This window comes from Macaca nemestrina, chromosome 11 (assembly GCF_043159975.1).
Source record: "Macaca nemestrina isolate mMacNem1 chromosome 11, mMacNem.hap1, whole genome shotgun sequence".
NCBI classification, from domain to species: Eukaryota; Metazoa; Chordata; class Mammalia; order Primates; family Cercopithecidae; genus Macaca; species Macaca nemestrina.
In genome coordinates, this window is record NC_092135.1 from 5748640 (window position 1) to 5774248 (window position 25609).

The window sequence follows — 25609 nt, forward strand, 5'->3', positions numbered from 1 at the left end:
TTATTTGTTTTCTAGTTTTATGTTAAAATTTTAAGTTGTGATTTGAGATATTTCTTTGTTCTTAATTTAAGCATTTATAGCTATGAATTTTCTATAAGCACTGAATTTGTTGCATCCCGTAAGTTTTGTTCTTTTACATTTTCAATATATTTTCAATATATTTTATCATTTCTTTGAGATCTGTTTTTTGATTCATTAGCTGTTTGTCTCTATTGCTTAATTTTTACATATATGTTGATTTTCCAATTCCCCTTCTGCTTTTGATTTCTAATTTCCTTCCATTGTGTTTAGAAAGATACATTGTATAATTTCAAAATTTTGTAATTTATTAAATATTGTTACTTTGGGAGGCCAAGGTGGGTGGATCATTTGAGGTCAGGAGTTTGAGACCAGCCTGGCCTACATAGTGAAACTCGGTCTCTACTAAAAATACAAAAATTAGCCAGTCATGGTAGTATACGCCTGTGGTCCCAGGTACTTGTGAGGGTGAGGCAGGAGAATCACTTGAACCCGGGAGGCGGAGGTTGCAGTAAGCAGCGATTGTGCCACCGTACTCCAGACTGGGCAACAGAGTGAGACTCCATCTAAAAAAAAAAATCGTTTTGCAGCTCACGTCTAGTCTATGATAAAGCTTGTTCTGTGTGCTTCTGTTGTTGGGTGAAGTGCTCCATAGATGTCTCTTCAGTCTAGTTGCTCTGTGGTGTTAGACTGTCCAGTTCCTTAATGCCTTTCTGTGATTGTTCTATCCATTATCGAAAGCATTCTATGAAAGTTCCTACTATTATGAAGAACTGTCTATATTTACCTTAATTCTGTTGATGTCTGCTTCATTAATCAAGGACTGTTGATGTGTGGTTGATGTGCCTAAATGTTTAAGATTTTTATATCTTTTAATGAATTGACCATTTCACCATTGTATAACGCTCTCATTTGTAATGGGGTCGTGTTTTCCTTCAGGAGTTTTTTTTTCCTAAAATGTGTACTGTCAAATATTAATGTCATTACCCCTGCTCTCCTTTGGTGACATTTTTATAGCGTATAATTATTCACCATTTTACTTTCAACCTATGCTTTGCTTAGATCAAAAGTGAGATTCTTTTTTTTTTTTTTTTTGAGACGGAGTCTCGCTCTGTCGCCGGGACTGGAGCGCAGTGGCCGGATCTCAGCTCACTGCAAGCTCCGCCTCCCGGGTTCACGCCATTCTCCTGCCTCAGCCTCCCGAGTAGCTGGGACTACAGGCGCCCGCCACCTCGCCCGGCTAGTTTTTTGTATTTTTTTAGTAGAGACGGGGTTTCACCATGTTCGCCAGGATGGTCTCCATCTCCTGACCTCGTGATCCGCCCGTCTCGGCCTCGCAAAGTGCTGGGATTACAGGCTTGAGCCACCGCGCCCGGCCCAAAAGTGAGATTCTTACATGTAGCACACAGTTGTGTTCTGTTTCTTTTTATTCATTCTGCCATTGTGTCTTTTGATTGGGGATTTTAATCCACTTACATTTAAAGTAATTACTGATAGAAAAGAACTTATTATCATATTTTATTTATTTATTTTCTGTATATCTTAAAGAATTTATGTCCTTCTGTTTCATCACTACATGTCTTTGTTTTTGGTTGATTTTGGTAGTAGGATCTATTGAAATTTTGTTACTGTGGTTATTAATCCTCCTAAAGCTATAATCATACATTTTAAATTGGTAAGAACTTAACTCAATTTACAAGCAAAATATTGACTACAGCTATTCCCCTGCCTTCCTTTACACTATGTATGTCACAAACCATGCCTTTTCTATGTTGTATACCGAGTAACATAAGTTTAGAGTTATTTTTATGCTTTTCTCTTTTACATTCTATAAAATAATAAAATATAGTTAGTCACAAAAATACATATGATAATTACGGCCTTTATATGTGTTCATATTTTACCTTTAATAGAGAACCTTATATTTTCATATGGTTTTGCTTACTGTCCTTTCATTTGACTAGAATGATGTCCATTAGCATTTCTTGCAAGTTAGGTTTAGTGATAATACATTCCATCGGCTTTTATTTATCTGGGATGATCTTATTTTCTACTTAATTTTTGAAGGTCAGTTTCACTTCACTAGATATAGCATTCTTGGTTTTCTTTTGTATGTATATATATATGTGTGTGTGTGTGTGCATGTTCATATTTTTTATCGTAGACTAGATAATTTCAATTGTCTTATTTTCAAGTTGACTAATTCTTTCTTCTGCCTACTCATATCTGCTGTCAAACACCTCTAGTAAGTTTTCATTTTACTTATTATACTTTTCAACTCCAGAATTTCCATCTGTGCTTTAAAAATTTTATCTCTGTTAAAATTTTTAGTTCATTTGTATGTATTTTTTATTTCCTTAGTTCTTCGAAAATTTTTTTCTTAGATATTTGAATATACTTAACACAGTTGTTAAAAAGTATTTTCAATTGTAAGCCTAACATTTTGCCTTGCTTAATGATGGATTTTGTAAATTAATTTAATTCCTTTGAATTAGCCATGCTTTCCTTTGTGTTTGGTTCCTTTTTTTAATGCTTTGTGGTTTTTTGTTATGAATTTGACATTTGCCAATAAAACATGTTAACTCTGGAAATCTCCTCATTCCTCATCATTTCCTGCTTTTGCTTTTGTTTTTAACTGTTGAAGACAGAAGTGATATGTTTTTCCAGACTTTTCAAAACAATTTTTTGCAAAGACTCTCTTTGTCATGTGTGATCATTGAAGTTTTTTGTTTCTTCAGCTCATGTTCTGTTAAGGTTTTTATAGAGATTTCCCTGGATGTGAAAAGCTGAAACAAACAAACAAACAAACAAAAAACCCAATATATTTATGAAAGAGAGAATAACCACTTTTCTAAAAGTCTTTACAGATGGGCTCTGTACTGGTACAGTCCTTCTCCACTTAGCTAAGCTTGCTCTTAAGTCTAGGGACCATTTAAGTACAACTTTTTTTGTTTGTTTTTGTTTTTTTAATTTTTATTTTTATTTTTATTTATTTTTGTTTTTTATTAATATTATACTTTAAGTTCTAGGGTACATGTGCATAACGTGCAGGTTTGTTACATATGTATACCCGTGCCATGTTGGTGTGCTGCACCCATCAACTCGTCAGCACCCATCAACTCGTCATTTACATCAGGTATAAATCCCAATGCAATCCCTCCCCCCTCCCCCCTTCCCATGATAGGCCCCCATGTGTGATGTTCCCCTTCCTGAGTCCAAGTGATCTCATTGTTCAGTTCCCACCTATGAGGGAGAACATGCGGTGTTTGGTTTTCTGTTCTTGTGATAGTTTGCTGAGAATGATGGTTTCCAGCTGCATCCATGTCCCTACAAAGGACACAAACTCATCCTTTTTGATGGCTGCATAGTATTCCATGGTGTATATGTGCCACATTTTCTTAATCCAGTCTGTCACTGATGGACATTTGGGTTGATTCCAAGTCTTAGCTATTGTGAATAGTGCCGCAATAAACATACGTGTGCATGTGTCTTTATAGCAGCATGATTTATAATCCTTTGGGTATATACCCAGTAATGGGATGGCAGGGTCATATGGTACTTCTAGTTCTAGATCCTTGAGGAATCGCCATACTGTTTTCCATAATGGTTGCACTAGTTTACAATCCCACCAACAGTGTAAAAGATGTTCCTATTTCTCCACATCCTCTCCAGCACCTGTTGTTTCCTGACTTTTTAATGATCGCCATTCTAACTGGTGTGAGATGGTATCTCATTGTAGTTTTGCTTTGCATTTCTCTCATGGCCAGTGAATATGAGCATTTTTTCATGTGTCTGTTGGCTATATGAATGTCTTCTTTTGAGAACTGTCTGTTCATATCCTTTGCCCACTTTTTGATGGGGTTGTTTGTTTTTTTCTTGTAAATTTGTTTGAGTTCTTTGTAGGTTCTGGATATTAGCCCTTTGTGAGATGAGTAGATTGCAAAAATTTTCTCCCATTCTGTAGGTTGCCTGTTCACTCTGATGGTAGTTTCTTTTGCTGTGCAGAAGCTCTTTAGTTTAATGAGATCCCATTTGTCAATTTTGGCTTTTGCTGCTGTTGCTTTTGGTGTTTTAGACATGAAGTCTTTGCCCATGCCTATGTCCTTCACCAGCCCTTCATGCTAAAAACGCTCAATAAATTCGGTATTGATGGAACGTACCTCAAAATAATAAGAGCTATTTATGACAAACCCACAGCCAATATCATACTGAATGGGCAAAAACTGGAAAAATTCCCTTTGAAAACTGGCACATTACAGGGATGCCCTCTCTCACCACTCCTATTCAACATAGTGTTGGAAGTTCTGGCTAGGGCAATCAGGCAAGAGAAAGAAATAAAGGGTATTCAGTTAGGAAAAGAAGAAGTCGAATTGTCCCTGTTTGCAGATGACATGATTGTATATTTAGAAAACCCCATTGTCTCATCCCAAAATCTCCTTAAGCTGATAAGCAACTTCAGCAAAGTCTCAGGATACAAAATTAATGTGCAAAAATCACAAGCATTCTTATACATCAGTAACAGACAAACAGAGAGCCAAATCATGAATGAACTTCCATTCACAATTGCTTCAAAGAGAATAAAATACCTAGGAATCCAACTTACAAGGGATGTAAAGGACCTCTTCAAGGAGAACTACAAACCACTGCTCAGTGAAATCAAAGAGGACACAAACAAATGGAAGAACATACCATGCTCATGGATAGGAAGAATCAATATCGTGAAAATGGCCATACTGCCCAAGGTAATTTATAGATTCAATGCCATCCCCATCAAGCTACCAATGAGTTTCTTCACAGAATTGGAAAAAACTGCTTTAAAGTTCATATGGAACCAAAAAAGAGCCCGCATCTCCAAGACAATCCTAAGTCAAAAGAACAAAGCTGGAGGCATCACGCTACCTGACTTCAAACTATACTACAAGGCTACAGTAACCAAAACAGCATGGTACTGGTACCAAAACAGAGATATAGACCAATGGAACAGAACAGAGTCCTCAGAAATAATACCACACATCTACAGCCATCTGATCTTTGACAAACCTGAGAGAAACAAGAAATGGGGAAAGGATTCCCTATTTAATAAATGGTGCTGGGAAAATTGGCTAGCCATAAGTAGAAAGCTGAAACTGGATCCTTTCCTTACTCCTTATACGAAAATTAATTCAAGATGGATTAGAGACTTAAATGTTAGACCTAATACCATAAAAACCCTAGAGGAAAACCTAGGTAGTACCATTCAGGACATAGGCATGGGGTAAGTACAACTTTAAGTTCTTCTTGGGCCTTTTCTGAGCATGCATATTTCCTGGGCATGTGAATGGCTTTCTAATTTCTGCTGTATATATGGTTGCCTTTTAATACTTTAACTTACCAAAGCTTTTCAGTCCAGCTTCTCCTCCAAGCCTTAGATTACATTTTTCTATCTCTTACTATCTCTTCCCCTAAGCCTCTCTGGGTTTCTAGTCTCCTTACATCTTTTAAAAGCACTGCCCAGTCACTGATCCCCACCCCAACACCCTTTTTTTTATATTTTACTGGCTTCCAAGTTATGCAAAACAGAGACATACCTTGTATTAGTCCTTCAGGTATCCTGCAGACAGGTTATAATGAATTTACACAATAATTTGAAAAAAAGGTCTGCTCTGCTGCCTCCACTTTGGAGAGGCGGGGGATGTAACTAAGGACCAGGTTACTGCCTGCCCAGGTCAAAGACCACCACTGTGCCACGGAGGAGATAGGACAAATACAAGTGAAAACAACATGATACTATCTTACCAATTTGCAGATAGTTTTTTAAAAAAATTGAGCATTTGGCTGGTTAATATAAACTTTTGACTGCTTTTCAGAGCTCAAAGTTGGTTTAGCTGCTGGCTATTTTTTTTTTCCATATTTCTATAGAAGAACAAGAACTTGGAGATCCATAGTCTTTCATTTTGCTGATTAAAATATATTTTAATGGTAATGATTATTCAATCATTTTGTTAATGTTATTATAAGACTATCGATTTAATATATTTGCCATACATAGCACATGAAAATCATCTGAGTCAAAATGTCTCTGGGCATCATTCTGAGTGCCTGATCCAGAACCCATGAGGGTGACGTCCGGGATACTTCATGGTAATCATGTAATCACAGGTTCCAATCATAGTTTTATATACACTGCAGTTTGTGAACCGCTGCACTATATCATGCTTTCAAGAGAAGACGCATAGAAAAAGTCTTTGCTATTCAGAATAGAAGCAGAAAGTTTTTATTGGGAGATTGAATATTAGTGACAGAATTCAGTAGCCCAGTCCTACAATCCTGCTGCAAGAAGAAAATTAATCAAGAAATAAGAAAGTCAAGAGCAGAAGCAAATTGAGAGAAAAGTTTCCTACATTATAAGTGATGAAAACTCTTTGTTCTCTCTCTAAATTTCACAAAATGTGTTTAACGAATGTGTAACAGCCTTCAACAACTTTTGTACTGAAAGATTCAGATGTCAGAATTGCTAGAGATCCCTCCTCGCCATTCTCCAGAATTGTTTCATCTATTTACAAGAAAATACACAGTGTAAGGTTAACTACAGGCCTATGTCTGAAAGAATGGCTTGCCTGTCTACTTGAAATAAATAATACTAGTATTCAAAAGTTCATCTTCTTTTCAGCACAGTTGGCTGGTGGCAGCTCTGGCATGACAAACGCTGAGTGTGGAAACACCTGGAATCTTTGAGGGAGTGCAAATAAATGGCATCATGAAGAATAAATCACCAGCACTCTTTTTCCCAATGAATTATGTAATTCAGAAGGAAAAAGAAACCTCATTTTGTGTTTTGCTTTGTTTTAAATGAGACATGTTTAGCCAATGAAAAATACCAGAGCCTAATGACCCTGGGCCACTTCAAATGACTATATTTTATGTATTATATTGCCATTCTTTAATGCTATTCTCTCTATAATTAAGATTGAATTTAAGTAGTCAACAAAAGCTTTGCATCACTTTAACCACTGTGTTTCTTACAACATGAAATATTAATCTTCATTCAAACAAACAAGACTTATACCAATTTTATGTGCGAAGCCACAACAGAATCCATACCTCTCTGCCCGTAAGTAACTGCTAGTAATGGAGGTAATCGAGGTTGAATATCTTAATGTGTCATACCATTTCCTTATGTGTAATTTACGGATCATAGTATCAACTCTATGTGGTTGTGAGATTTAAATGAAGCCACATATGTAGAACTTAAAATTAAGGAGTTGCGTGTTTAAGAATTGAGGAAAGGGCAGACTTACTGGCTTCAGGTGAGACATAACACATTCTCATGAGACATTGCCATTCTCAGCTGTAGTGGCTTCAGGGAGAAACTCCTTAAGAAAAGCAGAGGCAAAAGGAAAGGGGACTTTGGCATCATAGGTACCAGCTCTGCTTCATTTGTGTACAGCATCAAACAGACTCTTGGGGTCCCTGATTCCAGGCCTTGGCTTCTGGATGGCATTTCTGGACCTGCTCTGGGCCAGAGAGGAGCCCACTGCCCTGAAGGGTGTGTGCCAGGCCCAGCAGCATTCACCACGTGATGACTGAAGAACCGGGGGGCCTTAAGAGAATGTGGGTGGTAGTTCTCCCATGGGCCTGTGGAGGCAGTGGTTACAGGGTGAGGCTCCTCTGCCTGTGGAAAAGGCAGAGAAGAGTGGGAAGAACTGTGTCTTGTGGTTTGAGTGCCAGCTCAGCTACAGTACAATAGAACACCAAGTAGACTTCTAACATTTCTGACTCTAGTCCCTGACTCCTGGATGGCACCTCTGGACCCACCCAGGGCCTGGGACCTTGAGGAACTTACCATGCAGAAGGAAAAGACACAGGCTTGGCTGGCTTCACCACCTTTTGACTGTAGAGCCCCAAGCTCTTGAGCGAACACAGACAGTAGATAGGGAGGGGTTACAGTGGGCCTGGGTGAGACCCAGTGCTTTGCTGACTTCTGTTCCGGCCCAGCACAGTCCTAGTCATGGTGGCCACAGGGTGTTTGTGTCACTACACCCCCAGGTCCAGGTGTCTTAGAACAGAGAGAGAGAGAGAGAGAGAGAGAGACAGACAGACAGACAGACAGACAGACAGACTGTGTTTGGGAGAAAGTAAGAAAATAGAACAAGAGTCTTTCGTAATCCAAATAGTTCTTCCAGATCTTGTCCAAGACTATAAGGCTGTACCTCTACATATCTGCAAGACCCACAGCATTATTGGTGGCCCCTAAAGCAGATGTAGTTTAAATCACAACACCCAAGTCCCTTTGAGTATCTGGAAAGCCTTCCCAACAAGAATGGGTACAAGGAAGCCAAGACTATGAAAGCTACAATACATATCTAACTCTTTATATAATTTGAAGACACACAAAAATATGGAAATATATTCTATGTTTATAGATTTGAAGAATCAATATTGTTGACATGTCAATACTATCCAAATCAATATACAGATTCAGTGCAATCCTTATCAAGATACCAATGACCTTATTCACAGAAATAGAAAAAAAAATCCTAAAATTCATATGAAACCATTAATGACACAAAATACTTAAAGCTATCCTGAGAAATAAAAACTAGAATTACATTACCTGACTTCAGATTACACTGCAGAGCTGTAGTAACCAAAACAGCATGATACTGGCATAAATACAGAGACATAGACCAATGGAACAGAATAGAGAACCCAGAAACAAATTCACATACATACAGTGAACTTATTCTCACAAAGATGCAAAGAACATGCATTGGGGTAAAGACAGCCACTTCAATAAATGATGCTGGTAAAACTGGATATCCATATGCAGAAAAATGAAACTAGACCCCTATTTCTCAGTATATACAAACATCAAATAAAAACAAATCAAACACTTAAATATGTTATCTCAAAACTATGAAACTACTATAGGAAAACATTGGGGAAAATCTCCATGACATTGTTCTGAGTATTTATTTATTTATTTATTTATTTATTTATTTTGAGACTCTGTTGCCCAAGCTGGAGTGCAGTGGTGCAATCTTGGCTTACTGCAATCTTCACCTCCCAGGTTCAAGCAATTCTCCTGCCTTAACCTCCCAAGTAGCTGAAATTATAGGCATACACCACCATGCCTGGCTAATTTTTTCGTTTTTGGTAGAGATGAGATTTCATCATGTTGGCCAGACTGGTCTAGAACTCCTGACCTCATGTGATCTGCCTGCCTTGTCCTCCCAAAGTGCTAGGATTGCAGGTGTGAGCCACTGTGCCCAACTGGTCTGAGTATTCTTGAGTAATGCCACAAAACCACAGGCAACCAAAGCAAAAATGGACAAATCGAATCACATCAAGTTAAAAAGCTTCTGCACAGCAAAGAAAACAATCTACAAAGACAAGAGACAGCCCATAGAATGGGAGAAAATGTTTGCAAACTACACACCTGACAAGAGATTAATAACCGGAGTATATAAGGAGCTCAAATAACACTAGAGGAAAAAATCTAATCATGGACAAAATATTTGAATAGAATATTTTTCAAAAGAAGACATATAAATGGCCAACAGACATGAAACGGTGCTCAACATCATTGATCATCAGAGAAATGCAAATTAAGATTACAATGATATGTCATCTCACCCCAGTTAAAATGGCTGTTATCCAAAAGTCAGGCAATAACAAAGACTGGGGAGGTTGTAGAGAAAAGGGGATCCACATACACTGTTGGTAGAAATGTAAATCAGTAAATCCACTATGAACAACTGTTTGGAGGTTTCAAAAAAAAACAAAAAATGGAGCTACCATATGATCCAGCAATCTCACTGCTGGGTACAAATCAAAAAGATATGAAATTGGTATATCAAAGAGATATCTGCACTCCATGTTTATTGTCGCACTGTTCACAATACCCAAAATTTGGAACAACCTTAGTGTGTATCAACAGATGGATATATAAAGAAAATTCAGTACCCATACACAATGGTGTACTTTTCAGCCATGAAAAAGAATAAGATCCTGTTATTGGTAAAAACCTGGATGGAACTGGAGGTTATTATGTTGAGTTAAATAAGCCAGTCACAGAAAGACAAACATCATGTGTTCTTTCTTAGCTGTGAGAGTGTAATATTAAAATTGTTGGACTCATAGAGATAGAGAGTAGAAGGTTGGTTACTAGAGGCTGCGAAGGTGGGAGGGAAGGGAGAACAGTTAATATGTACAAAGTAATAGCTAGAAGTAATAAATAAGACCTAGTATTTGCTAATATAACACAAAGAGTATAGTAAAAAATAATTTAATTGTGCATTTCAAAATAACGAAAAGAGTATAATTGGATTGTTTGAAAAACAAAGGACAAATGCTTGACAGGATAAGCACCCTGTTTACCCTGATGTGATTGTTACGTGTTGCATAACTATCAAAATATCTCATGTACCCCATAAACGTATTTATCTACAAGGTGCTCACACTGTGTTAGTCAGGGTACTCTAGGGTGACAAGACTAATAGGATAGATGTATACATGAAAAGGAATTTATTAAGGAGTATTGACTCACAGGATCACAAAGTGAAGTCCCACAATCAGCTGTGTGCAAGGTGAGCAGCAAGAAAATCAGTCCGAGTTTGGAAACCTCAAAAGTAGGAAAGTCAACAGTGCAGCCTTCAGTATGTGGCCAAAGGCATGAGAGTCCCTGGCAAACCACTGGTGTGAATCCAAGAGTTCAAAACATGAAGAACTTGTATACAATGTTGGAGGGCAAGAAGCATCCAGCACAGGAGAAAGATGAAGTCCGGAAGACACAGTCAGTCTAGTCCTTCCACGTTCCTCTGCCTGCTTTATTCTAGCCACAATGGCAGCTGATTAGACTGTGCCCACCCCGACTGAGGGTGGGTCTGCCTCTCCCAGTCCACTGACTCAAATGTTAATCTCCTTTGGCATCAGCCTCACAGATACACCCAGGAACAATACTTTGCATCTTTCAATCCAATCAAGTTGACAGCCCATATTAACCATCACACACACTAATTAAAATTTTTTTTTCTTATTTATTTATTTTTTTATTTTTATTATTTTTTAAATTTATTTTTTATTATTATACTTTAAGTTGTAGGGTACATGTACATAACGTGCAGGTTTGTTACATATGTATACTTGTGCCATGTTGGTGTGCTGCACCCATCAACTCGTCATTTACATCAGGTATAAATCCCAATGCAATCCCTCCCCCCTCCCCCCTCCCCATGATAGGCCCCTGTGTGTGATGTTCCCCTTCCTGAGTCCAAGTGATCTCATTGTTCAGTTCCCACCTATGAGTGAGAACATGCGGTGTTTGGTTTTCTGTTCTTGTGATAGTTTGCTAAGAATGATGGTTTCCAGCTGCATCCATGTCCCTACAAAGGACACAAACTCATCCTTTTTTATGGCTGCATAGTATTCCATGGTGTATATGTGCCACATTTTCTTAATCCAATCTGTCACTGATGGACATTTGGGTTGATATAACTGGCTATTACTGGCAGCTAGTATATGTATTGAAAGAAGGTCAGGACTCTGTGAGGTTTGTCAATAAGCACAGAAATATAAGGTAAAGGGAACTGGAATTGTGCATTTAAATGGATTAGCTCTGTGACTTTGGGCAAATTAATGGGCAAATTAATTTCTTGCGTATATGCTTTTCTGCTGCCAAGGAGGAACATGCTCTGCCATTGTGTGGCTTATTGTGGGGATCAAATGAGAAGGTATGAGAAGATTTTTAGACAAAACGTGGTTCTCCACACATTTAATCTGTTATAAAGATATTGGTATCCATAGAGGATGGATATGTTTTGCAAGGGGATTCTAATATGGTTTTATGATACGCTCATTTCATTCTTTTGCTGTAAGATTTTTAAAGTGTTCCATCTCAGTTTGAGAAACATATACAAAGAATATGAGAAAATTGATTCAAATTATGACAATGATACAATATTAAAACCCAAATATTTAATTCAACAGATATATTTATGACTTATTTTCATCTGCTGTATGTAAAACTGTATCTCAATCACAGAAAAACATCTTATTGAAAATACGTAGTGCTGTGAATAGAGCAACAACATGCCAAATGTTTTCAAAGCATCATGAAGTTCACTGTAGCCTTCAGACATGCGTAGGAGAATGCGCTCTGTTGTCAAAAAGCTTATGCTTATAACAAAACACTGTGGTCATGGATAAGATGAAATTTAAAACTTGTGATATTAATCCAAAGGTCAATGGGGAAAAATTTGTATAGAGTGACAATGAGAAAAAAAAAAAGACTTTTGTATAAAAGGGAGAATGTTGTAGGCATATCCCATAGAGTGAGCACACCTTTTAAAGAAAGAGTAATTGGGATCTTTACACTCACATGATACAAGAGAAGCTACAATAAAGGTGATTTCACATTTCTCATGTATAAAAATCTCACTATGGTATGTTATTTTATGATATTAAATTGAATTTCAGTAGTTCTATGTTTACTAATGAAACTTAAAATGAATAACATTTGTTAATTAATTAATACTAAAAGTTCACTTTTAGTATTTTTATCACTTTATCAGAGCCATTGCAAAAATTTTAGTTTCAAATAAGTTTAGTCACATAAGACTGATATTATAAAATTGGACACTATCTGTAGAAATCTGTTTATAGCCTCCTGACTCGCTGTAAAATAAGATGCCAGAAAGATTTCCTGTCTTATTTCAGAGTTCCAGGTGAGTCTCAAACACTGAAAAGATCCTGGGAGGGAGAAGGCGATATATTGCAGATGGAATAAAAGTGTCTTATAATTAAATTATGGCCTATGAAATGTCTATGTTCAAAACTAATAGTATCACCAAATATCAATAATATTTGGACAATTCTACCTCTTTTCTCCAGATATTTTTATATGCATTACTTCACAGCCTAAACTTATTTGCTTATTTATTTCCTTATAAACTTATTTACTCCTAAGAGAATCTATTAATACATAGTGATGATATTTTTAGAAGTGCTTATATTTCACATTAGCCAATATTTGTCTGCTTCATAGGAAGTATTTTGCCTTAATGTTACAACACATACATGAGGTAGGTGACATAGAAATGTATTCAACCAGATGTTGTGCCAATCCAATTCATAAAGCAGGATCCAGGGATGTACTATTTGAACCCTCTGACATTTATTAGCTATGCTATTTTAGCTAACTCCACTGCTCCTTTGCTACTTATCTTTGAGTGCTGATAGTCTATAGAAATCACATAAGGTAAGGCCGGGCGCGGTGGCTCAAGCCTGTAATCCCAGCACTTTGGGAGGCCGAGACGGGCGGATCACGAGGTCAGGAGTTCGAGACCATCCTGGCTAACACGGTGAAACCCCGTCTCTACTAAAAAATACAAAAAACTAGCCGGGCGAGGTGGCGGGCGCCTGTAGTCCCAGCTACTCGGGAGGCTGAGGCAGGAGAATGGCGTAAAAACCCGGGAGGCAGAGCTTGCAGTGAGCTGAGATCCGGCCACTGCATTCCAGCCTGGGCGACAGAGCAAGACTCCGTCTCAAAAAAAAAAAAAAAAAAAAGAAATCACATAAGGTTAGAGTGAACACTAATTGAGGAAAATCCATGTAAATTACTTTACCACAATTCATGGCCAGTAGAATGAAATCAACAAATTCAATGTTGATGATGAAGACAAAGATGCTGAAGATGGTGATGATGGTAGTGATGCTGCTGGTGCTGCTAATGGTGGTGATGATGGTGATGGTGAAGACGATGGTAACTGTCATAGTTTTAACAGCTACACATGTGTCTCCCAGTTGCTGAAGACCAGTGCCTGAACATGACAAGGATATCACAGACTCTCTTTAGGGATAAAATATTTTGGATTGAGCAGTCAAGACATAGTAGCCTCAAAACAATTTTCAAAGAACATACCGGATGGAATAAAGTAGTATTTATAACATTGTTTCCATTTTAGTCATGATTTCCATTTGAAACAAGATTTTTGTCAATAACGACGAGCAAAATAAAGTGCTGAAAAAAGTAAGTCATTTGAATTATTCTCTGTGTTTACTAAGTATAAATCTCCAATTTGACAAATTTTACTTAAAGAAAGCATTTTATTCAATGATATATCAACAAAGGGAATTTGATACTTGATTATTTCCAATAAAAGTATGCATATACATAATTTTAATCTTTTCATATCTAACATAAATCTTGACAAATGTATGCTGACTAGGTTTTTTTTGTTTCATTCATTCATAAAATCCAAATTTCTATGAATGGAATTCATCATTCTATCAGCAAACAAGTTTAATATAATTTTGAACTTAATCAGTTTATATAATTTTCTTGAAATTTGTAGATACAGCCAAGATTAAATGGTAAGACATTATAGGACAGGAGTTACTAACTTTTTGCATTCCCATTTTTTTTCTCATAAACCATAATATAATAGCAAACACATTATAAGTTCTCCTCACTTATAAGTATGGATGGTTTAATGAATATATCTTGAATACACCAGAGAAAGTGGGTGAAAGTAAGTTTTTGTTTTCTTTCTGACTATAAAAGCAATATATTTTTATTTAGAAAAATTTAGATGCTAAAAATATACATGAAAAAAGAGTTACCTTATTTGCATTGTTAACATTAGATTGTAGTTTATAGTTTTCTTTTTCATACGTATTTTAGCCTAGTTTATGTGTGTGGGTGTGTAGATGTGTGTGTTAACATATATAATTAACATTCAGGTTCCAACTTGTCTTACATTTACCTTCTTGCTTATAAATTCTCTTGTGTCATTAAAAGTTATTTATAAACATTTTGAAGGCAACATAAAATTCCAGTTTGAGATTAAGACCATTATACATCCAGCATTTAGAATGATTCACATTTGTATAATTATTAATAATATTGAATATTTTTTAGTAATAGCCATTCTGACTGATGTTAGATGATAACTCATTGTGGTTTTGATTTGCATTTCTCTAATGGTCAGTGATAGTGAGAATTTCTTCATATGATTGTTGGCCACATGTATGTCTTCTTTTGAAAAGTATCTGTTCATGTCCTTTGCCCACTTTTTATTGGTTTGTTTCTTGTAAATGTGTTTAACTTTCCTATAGATGCTGGCTATTAGACCTTTGTCAGATGCATACTTTGCAAACATTTTCTCCCATTCTGTAGGTTGCCTGTTTACTCTGTTGATAGTTTCTTTGCCTTCTTTGCTGTACAGAAGCTCTTTAGTTTAATTAGATCCCATTTGTCAATTTTTGCTTTTGTTGCAATTGCTTTTGGCGTCTTTGTCAAAGAATGCTTGTACACTGTTGGTGGGAGTGTAAATTAGTTCAACTACTTTGGAAGACACTGTGGCAATTCTTCAAAGATCTAAAGACAGAAATCCCATCACTGGGTATATGCCCAGAGGAATATAAACTATTCTATTATAAAGACACATGCGTGTGAATGTTCATTGCGGCACTATTCACAATAGCAACCTGGTGGAATCAACCTAAATGTCCATCAGTGGTAGACGACAGGAAGAAAACGTGGTACATACACACCATGGAATACTATGCAGTCATAAAAAAGAATAAGATCATGTCCTTTGCAGGACATGGATGGAGCTGGAGGCCATTAACTTCAGCAAACTGAGGAACAGAAAACCAAGTTCTCATGTTCTCACTTATAAATGGAAGCTAAATGACGAGAACATATGGACACATAGAGGGGAACAACACACACTGGCGGCTTTCAGAGGGTGGAGGGTGAGAGAAGAGAGAGGATCGGGAAAAATAACTAATGGGTACTAGACTTAATACCTGGGTGATAAGGTAATCTGTACAACAAACTCCCATGACACAAATTTACCTAGGTAAAATACCTTTACATGTACCCTGAACTTAAAATTAAAGTTAAAAATAAAATACAATCATTCATACAAAACAGAAAAAATAATAATGAGTAATTCTGTATCTTATATATAGATTCTCAGAAGTGGAGTTTGGGGGAATAAGTATTTTAAATATCTATATCTATATTTATTATTTTAAACAATACTTCTATCTAAACTGCATCCAGTAAATTTGCACCGTTTTACACAGCCAGTAGCAGCCTTTGAGGATGTTACTTTTAGAGCAAATACATTATAATTTTTTTAAAATGTGCACTCAACATAGGAAAAAAACAAAAATATTATCTTGTGTGCTCATTTTTGAGCACTTAACAAATGAAAGAAAATTGGGGGAAGAGATATTAACAGAGAGAGAGGGAGAGAGAGAGATAATTGCCTATCTATTAGAACTGAAATATGCCTATTCTTTATATGTTCTCTAAATATGTTGTTCTTTCTTTCTTTACTTTTGTTCTTTAAATATGTTGTTCTTTACTTTCTTTCCCAATTGTTCCTCACTTTGCTCCTTTTTTTGGAAATATATTTCTATGTATCTTAGAATTAGATACTATTATGGTGAAATTCATAATTCAGATTTTATTTTATTTTTTAATCACACAACATCTCTAGGTATGCTGCCTTTATCTTTCAGGTACACTGCTGTGTTAATTTTGCTAAGTAAACTTTCAGCCAGTAATGTGACATCTTTACTTTTCAATTGGCTTTGATTTAATTTATGTAAATATAGAACATAGTGTGGAAATATATAGATGCAAATATATTTCCTCAGTGCTATCAATGTTGAATTTATCCTTTTAAACTAGAATCAGCTATGTTTCACGCATAAAAGTCAGTTGGTAGAAGTCAATAACAGAATGTTCACAACTTTGACAAATAAATTCACATGTGATGTTTGGTGATTCATCAATCATTTCATTTTCTTTCTTAGTCATAACAATGCCACATTTATAGAGCAGTGTCAGTAAATAAATTATACCATCAAAGTTTATTTTTTCTAATAAATGAAGCTTCATATTTTAGGATACAGAACTTTTGATATTTTCAATGAAAATATTTGTAAATGTATTATAGTTATGTATGTGTGTTTTAATAAGCAGTGTTTTTTTTTTTCTGGAGAAGCAGCAATTGACTATAAAATTTATAGGAAATTATAGTCAATTCGACTTGAATTTTGATCCCAGTTTTTCTCTTTACCAACTTTATGAGCTTGGTAAATTTTCCAGTCCCTTCAAGGTTTTTGTTTCTTCATCTGTTAAAAATACAATTTTTAAAATATTCTGAATATTAAGTGATATATTCAATGTAAGGGGGCCAGTGTGGTGCTTGGGAAATATTAGATAGTAAGTAAATATCATTGCCCTACATTTTGATCCACTCTCTGCCCTCTCACATTACAAAGTGTTGCCTCTCTAACATGCACAGTAAATAATATGTGGCATCATGAACACAAAGAATAAGAAAACACCGTGTCCCTTTGCCACAGTACATGGGTAGTCTAGTGGCAAAGGCAAAAATATAGTTTCAACTCTAAAGGACTATATTTTGTTAGAATGTATACTTTTGGTGAGAGGTGTGATCTCTGGACTCAGAAATCTACCTGTATTGATTCAGAATATTACCAAAAGACTAACTCCAGCCCCCTGAGAGAGAAGCAGATTAAAGGGGGTTATCACTTGCCCTTTTCATTGTTTCAAATGCCTTTTGAAACAATTTCATATTTAAATCTGCCTCTACAGTACTTTAAAAGCAAGCTTTTGACAACTACAGCATTACCTTCAGTATGAAATGTGAGACAGGAGAAGGAATTGGTTGGGAAACCTGCTGAACCTTTGATTTATGTTTTTCAGTTGCTCTGACTAGCTGGATGGGGGAATGTCACCCTCCATGTAGCCTCCCCAGCAGCAGATTCCCAGAGTTCTTCAGAGCATCCAGTCTGCTACTGCCCTTGAGCATTGGCCCATGACCTTCACCCTATTCAACTTGAAAATAGACCAAAAGATGAGGTGTGGCTGGGGGATGGAGTAAGAAATGAGGTGTACTCAGGTTCCCTGTTGCTTATAGCCTATCATACTAATACTTCTAAAACTTTTATTTAGTTTATGTAGTAGATGTAAGTGTCAAAATGACATCACCAAAATGTCTTTTATCCAAGTGCTTTCCCCCAATCTGCATAGGTGTTCTTTTGATTCATATAAGTGCCAATACACAATAAATAAAATGAGTTTTAAGCAAACTAAAAAAGAGACTTCCTTTGAAACGTATGTTTTTTAAATTAGTCATAAATAAAACTAACATAAATCCTATTTTAATTTTGCATATCATCTATAAAAATGATAAGAGCTAGTGAGTTCATGAGGCTATCTAAATATAGAGGCTGTATCAGACAGTTTACATGTATTCTTTGCCTCTGTTCATTCACATACATTTCTGCAGAATAGTGACAAATCAGCCTACTTTCCAGATGGGGAAGACTAAACTAGTGAAATTAGCTTCTTGTCCAAGATCATAGAGCTATTAAATTGTTGCGTTGGAATTCTTATCCGGTCTTTTTTTCTGAATATTTCTGTATTATCTCAATATAAAAGGAAAATGGAATAATACACTCTGAAACCACAGGTTAACATTTTAGAAATACATGTTTTAAAATATGTGCTTTGATTGAAAAAGAAATTTAGTCAAAACTATGTGAAACAGTTTTATTTTGTAAGAGAATTTGGAGAGATCCTCCCAATGTGAAGAAATCAGATTCTTCCTCCCACTTTCTCTACCTGTCATTATAATGGCAGAAATCTGGGAAGAATTGGGAATGAAATTTGGAAGCCATTGGATGGAAAAAAAAAAAAAAGTCCTGAGAAATATGTGTGTCATTTACATTTTCTACAAAAATCATGTAGAGAGGTGTTGGCCACAATGGAGAAAAAAGTAAGAAAGATTTTTAAGGGGGTAATTTGTTTAAAATTCAGGTGATATTTCTGTATTCAGACAGAGAAAAAAATTAAATTGTATTTGTATGAATATTTTCATGCAACATTACTATTGAATTATGTATATGTTAGACCTATCTTGAATATTGTGGTTACTTTTAAACTTGAACTTTTAATGTAACTTTGAGTAAAATATCGTGTTTCTAAAGAAGCCATGTTATGAAAATGTTGCTTTTGTTATGATTTAGGCAATGAAAAGAAGATTTCATAGGCACATAATGACCAGATCTATGTATTAGAATAATTATTATATGTTAAAACATGTTTTAATGGATGTTGCTCTAGACTCTAGGGAATAGAATAGCATCCCCAAAGGTTAAAAAAAAAAAGACAGGGTTGAACTCCTTATAAGCAATTTAGAATCATTTGGAGCTGCCCAGCCATGAGATTCTATGTCCTGACAAAATTAGCTCCTCATATCTGCTTGAGTTTGAGACAAGGTGATATAACCCATTTTGCAAAATGTTGAAGAAGAGATTGGATAAATGTTAGATGAGTAGTTACAGACAATATGCACCTCAAGTTCCTTCCATTTATCATAATATGTGAATTTTATGTAGAGATTTTCTGATAAATGTTTTTGGAGTAGGCCACGAGGAAAAAAGAGAAATATTTGGACTGCATCACATACTTACTGAAAATCCAAATTATTCCCATGAATGATATGCTAGTTGACAAATGTAATTAACACCAGGGTGAGAAGAGTGACACTCCAGTCAGGGGAAGCCTTCAACCTTTGTTAATTTGTCTGTTCAGATATGACTTTTTCCCTTGAGATGTACTATTTTAATCAAGAGTTCTATTTATCCAAAATTTATTAACCAAATTAAATCAATACCACCATTCATTAAGTGCACTGAAGATGCACAATACTGGATTTGCATATGAATTCACTTTTCATTTCCTTCTCAAACATCAGTGTGCCACCTGCTAATCAAAATATGATTCCTGAGTTCAATCTTTAAAATTACATCAGTACAATCATCACTCCATCCCTCCCCTTCTAAAGTAAGAAACTGGGTCTGAATTTAAAAAAAATAAGGAAATAGAAACAAATGGAAGTTTTTAAGAGAGCAAACTTCTGGCATCAGCTCAATTAGAATAAGATAAAAAACCTGGAGATGTAGAATTAAGATAGGTTACCATTTGTAATAGTATGAGAGATTTATGAAGTGAGTTTCTATTTAGTTGTTCAACAAATGCTGACTGTCCATGAATCACGGGACAATCACTCAGCTCAGTTCTTGGGAGATATTGTCCTCTAGGCAGATAAAGTCTGGTGCGGTACAAAGGCAAACATCGAGTTGTATCAATCATGCATCCTAAAGGTTTTTAGCAGAGTATTAGGAAATAGGGATGCTTAATTGAGACCAAGGAAAGCTGATAAGTAAAACAAAATATTAATGTGGTAAAAAGATGGCAATAAAGGAAAACACAGTTAAATTATAGAAGACAAATAAAGTGTATTTGAATTTTAACGGCTATGAAAATTCAGATTCTTGAGATGACATACTGTAAATATGCCCATCTACACAATACCAAAGTTATATGGATTTCTGCCTTAGGCAGCATTGACGTTGAACTTCAGTGCCTTCTGTCATGGAGGGTCAAAAAGGTTGTTTAAACAAAAGATCATAATGACAGATTTATAGAAGGATTTATTTTTGTTTATTTAGGATGAAGAAAAATGAACTTTTCTATCAATCTCTCAACTCCATTTGGTCTTCTTGTTGTCTACAACACGCTCTACTGCAGTAAATCCATCACAGTAGGGTTTGTGAGGTGCTTGTACAAAGCATTGCTGATAACGGTGATTGCATTCACCTCACTGGCAGCTTGAGGAGGAAGGCACTGTGGATTTCAAGTTGAAATGTGGAGGGTGGTCAGGAAGCAAATATGACATATATCTGTGGGAGAAGAGTGTGAGTGATCAGGAAGGATATGGGCTATAGGACAGAGAAGTAACACACACCTGGAAAGTAACCTGGCAGTAAATAACACATTGCTAACTAGAACTCTAGGGGCAGGAAAGAGTAGGCATTGGAATTTGAGTTCAGGTTTTGCGTGAGTGCCTTTGATGGCATTGCATGAGTTGTGGCATGCTTTACCACATATATTTCTGCATTCCAAGAAAAAAATGTAAAATGTTTTTTGGAGTGCCAACCATAGACTCTGATTGATTTGTTTTTTTTTTTGTTGTTTGTTTTTTTTGTTTTTTTTTACCACTCAACTTGTTTTAAAGGCTAATTTAGTGGGACCCATTGGACAGTCTCACTCACACCGCCCACCTCCAGGAGAAAAAAATGGTAGGATTAATAACATTGTCTAACAGCTGGTCCCAACCCTTATGAGTCAGAGATGCTAATAGGAAATTGCAGCATGTTAGAATTGGCTGCAGTGTTGAGAATACACTGTGTCACACTCCTAAAATTCTCATGCTATCTTTATTTTTATTTACCGGGCTGGTTTCCCAGTTTTAATGATGGATGTTTGTGCATAAACAAATAAATGATTGTTTATGATAGCTGTACCAATTCAGAGGTAGAGACACAAAAATAACTGACTGCTAATAGGAGAACAGTATTAAAGTGAAAATTCCTGTGTTATTTAACTTGTAAGATTTTGAAGTCTCTCTCTAAAATTACAATTGTATTTCTAAACAAAGGTAATAAAACCAAAAACAAGAGACATATGCAGATTAAAGGTAAGATTAAACCTAAGAGGTGGAGGGTATCTCTGCATGATCTTTGACATGTTTTCACCTATTTTTGCATGATTAATAATCTAAATTAAAATTATTAATGTATACACATATAAACTAAATTTGCTTAATATTTATTAACATCTTCTGCATACCATATAAAATACAAATATAATTACATCACACTTTCTTCCTTTGAAAATGGTATAATCCCATTGATTTACTTATTCTGCAAGTACTTATTTAATTCCATTATGACTCAGGCATGGATGGCATTGCTTAAATAAACTGATCTGCTACTTTCCAAAATCAGTCTGAGAGGTTAATTTATATAGATAAAACATAAAAATATTACTACAAATACTAAGGTGTATATTGTAAGAAGAGAAGAATCCAAGAACCTGTATTGAGTTGTGTAAGCAAGGTTTCCCCGCCTGCTGAATGCAGATCTTTACATATTCATGCTTTGGAAGGATTGAGAGCATCACCATCTAATTCTAGCCTGAATAATGATGTTCATCTGGCTCTTATTGAGGTGGTCTTCACGTGCCCATATCTGAATTGGAGAGCTACAGGAATCCAGATAAGTAAAAATCCATTATGCACAAGTCTTGTTCTGGAGGGCATATATGTTTGATGAGTAGTAAAGGATGGATAAAGTCTGGATAGGCAGAAAGAAGATTGCTTTTGCTCAAGAAAGAAAGAAAGTATAAGCAAACCCTAGAGGTAGGAGTGACAGAAAGCAGGAAAAAAATGGAGAGGAGAGCAGCTTGCACCAGTAGACGTTTGGGACTCTGAAACTGGAGAGGGGCACTGGCTCTGGGATAGGGAAGACCCTAAATAGCAAGCACAGGGTGCAAAGTTGTTCCACAAAGAGTATCCAAATAGGTTTCCTTGAATGCTTAATCTTTCATCATAAATGTTACCAATGAAGAATTGTAACACAGAAAAAGGAACAATGTGAACTATAAACTGAAAGAAAGAGAGAGAGAGAAAGAGAAAGAGAGAGACAGATAGAGAAAGAGAGAGAGAGAGAGAAAGAGAGAGAGAAAGACCAGGATACTTTATGTTTGTTGCTGTCAGCAAGCAACTGATACCACAGTCAAAGTTGATGTTTGATTGATTCCAGGGATCCTCCTGGTCTGTGTTCTATTAGGTTGGAATTAGAACTATTTATTAAAGATTTAACTATGCAGTGTCTTCATGATTATAGTCCAGACTTCTTTGAACATTAATAGCTACTTCTTTATGCAAAAGCTTATTAGGGGGACTTGGAGATAAACTGAGTATTTGTAACAGGGGTTGGGGATACACATTTAATATCCTCCATCAGTTTTCCAAGAAAGGAAAATATAAGTGTTGCCATATGATGATCAATACAATATAGTCGCACACGGAGCCAACTATGTGTGTTCTAAATTAGAATCCCAATATAGCTTTGCATGTTTGGATGTAGGTGCATGAAAATGTATACTTTTAAAATTATATTTTAAGTTCTGGGGTATATGCGCAGAAGGTGCAGGTTTGTTACATAGCTATACACGTGCCATGGTGGTTTGCTGCACCCATCAACCCGTCATCTACATTAGGTATTTCTCCTAATGCTATCCCTCCCCTAGCCCCCCATCCCCCAATAGGCCCTAGTGTGTGATGTTCTCCTCCCTGTGTCCATGTGTTCTCATTGGTCAATTACGACTTAGGAGTGAGAATATGCGGTGTTTGGTTTTCTGTTCTTGTGTTAGTTTGCTGAGTATGATGGTTTCTGCCTTCAGCCATGTCCCTCCAAAGGACATAGGTCCATCCTTTTTTATGGCTGCATAGTATTCCATGGTGTATATGTACCACATTTTCTTTATCCAATCTATCATTGATGGGCATTTGGGTTGGTTCCAAGTCTTTACTATTGTGAATAGAGCTGCAATAAACATACATGTGCATGTGTCTTTATAGTAGAATGATTTATAATCCTTTGGGTATATACCCAGTAATGGGATTACCAGGTCAAATGGTATTTCTAGTTCTAGATACTGAGCAATCACCACACTGTCTTCCACAATGGTTGAACTAATTTACACTCCCACCAACAGTGTAAAAGTGTTCCTGTTTGTTCACATCCTCTTCGGCATCTGTTGTTTCCTGACTTTTTAACTGATTTCCATTCTAACTGGTGTGAGATAATATCTCATTGTAGTTTTGATTTGCATTTCTCTAATGACCAGTGATGATGAGCTTTTTTTCATATGTTTGTTGGCTGCATAAATGTCTTCTTTTTAAAAGTATCTCTTCATATCCTTTAACCACATTTTAAATCAAGACAGGAAACTGACACCTCAGCAATTTCTTAACTCAAACATCTAAACTTTCTCTCCTGCTGTAACACCCATCTTTAATTGCATAAGGAATAGGATAGAGTAGGAGAGTGCAAGGGTGTGGCACAACCTAGCCCTTTATTTGCAAAAACACCAAGTACATTTTGATCTTATTCATTTCTACCGCAACTAAAATAATTAAGTTGGGGAATGGACTTAGTAACATAAATGAATAACTACCCAAAGTTGAATATTTACCAGATCACTTTCTTCTGTATATTGTTATCTCTCTGGATAATATACTGTTATTTTGTAAAATTTGGTAAAATCAAAAAACATTAAAATGAGCACTTATATAACTATCAATTTCTGTATATATAATAATCAATAAAGTGAAGCACTTTTTTGTTTACTCCTTCCAAGTAATGCAGGAATCCAATATAATTTACAAATCAGATAAGTCCATAGAATGATCTCCCCATCCCCCCAAAAAAAGTGCATGCAAATTCCAAAAACGTGTTCTTTCCCTGAATGAGATAATTTGGCACAGTGGCTGTGATGTCATATAAGCTTGACTGTGAATTCATAATTACTCCTTAAACTGTTTGAACCTCTAATCTTACCATTTCTAAAGCTTGGCTAGAATTTACCTGACAAGGTAGTGGTAAAGTTTAAATGAGATGCGTAAACAGGGAGGCTTGTACAGAGAGGGGTTTCTATAAGTGTTAGTCCCTCCACAGAGAGTGCTGTGTGGTGACTAAAGTGTCGAAAGATGCAGTGTTTTCATAATGACCAGTTCTTGATCTTTAACCTATCATCACCAAGGGCTGGAGCCAAGATTATAATTCTCACTCACGTTGAACCTCATTTTGGGACTTGCAATGGTCAGTTATACAGTCATTCCTGGTTTGTTTAGAGCCATAAATCATCTCATGCAAGAAAACAGCTGTACTTTGCCAAAATGGTAATCACCATTGAACTTTACCGAATTGAGACAAAGTACACACTGAAGGCTTTTTACAAGCTAGTTTTCAGCCTGAACTGAGCAAAGCATGACATATTTACCCTGTCAGTGAAGTTGACAAGAGTTGACGGTGCCAAAATGTAACATATAAGGGCAAAATTTCAGTCATTGTGACAGGCAGTGGTGAAATACTTGTTAAGCAGCAGGAAGTTCCTGGTAGTTCAGAACTAATGCCCTGCACATGGTGCAGGGATAGCCTAAGACAGAAGGCAGATTTGCTCTCAGTCACATGAATATACTTCATTTGAGGATGACAATCAGTGAGACATGTAGAAAAAATCACATTTTCCAACAAATGAATGCCTCATAAATACATGTGCATGAGTCTTACTGTGTAAACCAGATGACCTCTTCAGAATTGTTGGACGGGGGTGTTATTTTATATAAATTCTTCACTGTTGTACCCTCGCCAAGCATCTCTCCCCTACCAAACTTCATGATACTTCTAATAAAGTTGATTAGTAGTGAGAAAACAGTTTGGAACTCAGGAAATGGGTCTAAAGGTGGTGAATAGTTTTGAGGGATATTTTTCTCCTACTATGGACAAAACGAGGAGACTTTTTTCTAGAGACTATGTCTCAAGTTCCTCAAAGTGCACATGCCTCCCAATTTCAGATTCTCCAATCCTCTATTTCAGTAACTACTGTCCATGTCAAAGTTAAACTTTGTTTCTTGGGGTCTTCCTAATC